The sequence below is a fragment of the Arachis stenosperma genome, unplaced genomic scaffold, assembly GCF_014773155.1.
Source record: "Arachis stenosperma cultivar V10309 unplaced genomic scaffold, arast.V10309.gnm1.PFL2 arast.V10309.gnm1.Scaffold_100054, whole genome shotgun sequence".
Classification (NCBI taxonomy): domain Eukaryota; kingdom Viridiplantae; phylum Streptophyta; class Magnoliopsida; order Fabales; family Fabaceae; genus Arachis; species Arachis stenosperma.
In genome coordinates this window covers 86,053-90,033 of record NW_026651377.1, presented here as the reverse complement: position 1 = coordinate 90,033, position 3,981 = coordinate 86,053, and the positions used below count along the sequence as shown (strand labels likewise).

General features: G+C 34.7%; 1 non-coding gene across 1 annotated transcript; it reads left to right on the top strand.

The window, feature by feature from the left end:
* The first annotated feature begins 3,668 nt into the window (after positions 1–3,668).
* TRNAF-GAA (transfer RNA phenylalanine (anticodon GAA)) lies at positions 3,669–3,741 on the top strand. The gene has a single exon. It is a non-coding gene; the product is annotated as a tRNA-Phe (tRNA).
* The last annotated feature ends 240 nt before the right edge of the window (positions 3,742–3,981 follow it).

Genomic DNA, 3,981 nt, shown 5'->3' with positions numbered 1-3,981 from the left:
TTTTGCATTGTTCATCTGCTGAACATATTAAATAAAAATGTTTTGCTCCTTGAAAAAGAGAAGGATAAAAGAGAAGGATTAATGATGGTAATCATACTTAAAGATTGATATATAATACTTAGACCCAATTTAAAATAAGGATGGTATAGGTTGCTTTTATGATATAAGAAGGTGATATGATGTACTTGACCCAATTTGATCTTAAAGATAGCTTTTATGATGTAAAAATTTTGAAATTACATACTTGACCCAATTTGAAGTAAAGAATTGTATACATTGCCTTTATGAATTGAAAAGGTGGCATGACATACTTGATCCAAAATTTGACATGATGTAGTTGACCCAATTTGATTTGAACAGATAGCTTTTATAATCCGAAACATTTGAGATATTGCATACTTGATCTAATTTGAAATAAAGGAATGGTATACATTACTTTTATCATTTGAGAAGTTGGTGGAATGATATACTCGCTACCTAAAAAATGAACTGATGATACATGTGTTGCTTTTATAATCGAAAAAGGTGGAAATACAATCTAGTTAATTATGGGGGGAGTGAACATGGAAAATATATTAGGGTGTCACAATAACGGTTTAGGGATTGTTTTTTATGCAAATATATGGTTGGAATGGAAGAGAGTGATGTATATTTAATTATTAAGTGAAAGACATTGAGAGAGAAGTCATGAGTATGAGATGGAAAATATGCTAACATAATAAAAAGCCAATCATGAAAATAATAGAATGTAGTCTTGCTTGCTTCATTTTGGATGTTGCAAATTGAGAAAATATCTCTTCAATTTAAGAAGAGTCAGTATTAAGTGTGCTCAGTCTATACTCCTAATACACACAAGTTACATACTAACATATATGGGAATTCGGAATATTCTAAAATGGTTAGGTTGGGTATGCAAAATTGTATAGACTACTGATGATTAAAAGCTTGACTAGTTGAGGTGTTTTTGTACATCCCCTTGTTGGTGCCAAGAAACCATGTACAAAATTAAAGTTCCTAGATCTGTTGGAAATGAAACTTTTGAGACTCAAAGAATCCAAAGGTAGCCTTCATAAGAAAATATATTAGAAAACCAATGCAGATACTTATAAAATGAAACAATGATGACAAATCCAAAGGTAGCCTTCATTTTGAATGAGCAAGATAATATTGTTATCAACTGGCTCAAGGTGTTGGGTTCTGTTTTGAAGATCTTATTAGTGTTTGCATAGAATTGATGCAAATCCAATCTTTTGAGAGCTACAATCTGGCCTTGTTCAAGTTGGCCCTTGTAAATTGTCCTCAAACTACTAGCACCAATGATGATGTCCGTGCTAGTGGCTGAATCTTTTGAGAGCTAATACTGACATGCAATTTGGTTCTTGATTCTCGCTACTCTCCTTTTGCTTATAATTGCAAAGTTTGTTGTTTCGATTGAGAATCAAAGTCACAAGCACTAGTAGCTTATAATTGCAAAGTTTGTTGTTTCGATTGAGAATCAAAGTCACAAGCACTAATAGCTGTGCTCTTCTTGGATAAAACATGATTATTACCTTCTCTGCATGGCCTTAAGAATTTTGCTCTGCAAAAATTCTGATTTCCCTTCATATTAGATGCATTGATATGTGAAAATGTTCCATTTGTTGGCTCAACCTCAGGGCCTTCAAGTTACATCTGCTTGGAAAGATTGGCAAAGCCATGAGGAATTGTGTTCCCTTCAAGTTATTCTAAGAAAGATCTATGGATGCGAGATGCTCAAGTTGTGCCAAGACTTCAGGGATTTGACCATCTATATGGTTTCTTAAAAGGTTCAAGTTTGCAAGCAAGTCCATGTGACTAAAACCTTCTACCAAAATCAAACCTGAAATCTTGTTTCTGGAAAAATCAAGATTGAACAGATTTCTGCACTTGGCAATTTTCTTGGGATTGACACCTCAAAGATAATTGTTTGAAATATCAATGGCCTGTACCATTTCCAACATGCCCAACTCCTTTGAAACACTTCCAGCAAAGTTGTTGTAAGAAAGGTTGAGATACATCTGCTTGTGTTTGAAGTGTGCAATGAATGACATCACTAGGAATTGATCCTCTGAGGTGGTTGTGAGAGAGATCCAACATCACAAGCTTATTAAGCTTCCCAATGCTTCTTGGAATAAACCATGAAGCTTGTTATCATGGAGGTCCAACTATAAAAACATATCAGGATATGAGATAGAATCCGTTATCTCAACTGATATTGTTTTGAATTCCAGGTTTGAAAGTAAGATTAGCCCTCCTAAAACAGCCCTAAGGAATTTTTTCAGTGAATGAATTTAAAGATAAACTTACATTTACCAGGATAGTACAATTGATAATGCTAGGAGGGATGGATCCATGTAATGGTTGTAATTCAAGATTAGAAATTTCAAATTATGAAGCACATCAATGTGTCTGGAAGAATTTCACCTGATTCAAGGGAAATACTTCCAGTCAAGTGATTTTCATGCAACTCAAATGATGTTGAATATGCTCTTAGGAAGGGTTCCATTCAAGAAGTTAGTTCCTAATCCAAATACTGCAATCTTTTCAAGTTTCCTAACTCGGGAGGGATTGGACTTGAGAGAGAAATCTCAAAGAGACTAAGTTGAGTGAGTTGAGTGCAATGACTTATCTGATAAGAAATATGACTAGTAAATGAATTTGAAGTATCAAGAACTTGAAGGCTTGAAGAAGGGTCACATTGAATGTTAGATCAGTTGCAATGAGGGTGGATTTCAATCCAATCTGCAAGTGTTTCATTTGGGTCAAGGGAAATGGAGTCCTTGAAAGCCTTTCACGATTCCAGTTTCAACCTCCAAGAACTCAGTATTATTATCTGCATATGAAATATGGTTACAATGGAAAGGAATATGACTATGATTAAACAAATTCTAGGAATAAATATCATCTGAGGAGTATTGTTACGAATGTTTAATGGACATGCATTGGTGAATTTTGTGAGAGTGTAGACCCACACAGTATACGGCAAAGTCAATTACTTTGAGTCATTGGCAGAGATGTGAGTATAAGGACAAAAATTCATGACTGTTCAGTCTTTAATCAAGTTGACTTTCAGTGCTAGGACACAAAAGACGTCATTTAGTTTATGTAGTCACCTGTACCTACCTAGTTGAAAAAAGGCTTTGTTGCCATAGTTGTAGGCTTCATTGAAAGAACCTAAGATTTGTAAAATGGGATAAACTTAAGGACACTTTTCCGCAACCTAATTGCGTTGAATTTTATGATGTGTCTGGTACGACAGGGAAATATGCTGCTGGAACTTTGTTTTGTAATTGTGGTTCTCCAACCTTTCAATATTTGTTTATTAGATTCTTGAAATAGCTTTAATATGGAATTTTAGTTTTAAGAAGGAACTGTAATCTGTCATGAGATGCATGTAATCGTATATGTTGGATTGTGCATTGCCTGATGTAAAAAATCTGAGGATTGAGACTACAGATTTTCATTTTTCTCCTCTTCCTATTTGGATTGGATTGAATACAACCTTTATTCTTTCTTCTTTCTTGTTTTCCTTTTTCTTGGGATAATATGTTCTAAACAAATTGTTATCATGGTATAATTCTGGGTGGTGTATGATTTGTGGGTTACCTTCACTCAGAATACAACTCTGCACTGCTGGTAGTGCATTAATTGCGGTGATAGCTTAGTTGGGAGAGCGTTAGATTGAAGATCTGAAGGTTGCATGTTCAATCCATGCTCACCGCATGCATCTCTAGGGTTGAGGATTTATTAAACTGTGGTTCCTATGGGGCATGCCTTTTTTAGTTTCATGATTTTTCTCTTGCCTTTCACAATATTATGAAGCAGCTTAACACTGTGTGTACAGCTTCCATGACACACAAATAAAAGGGGAAAGTGAGATTTCTGTTATTTTTGTTGATGGAAAAGAATGTTATTTCTGTTGATATTTTTCTTTGGTTGATGCTACCTTAGACCAGAACCACA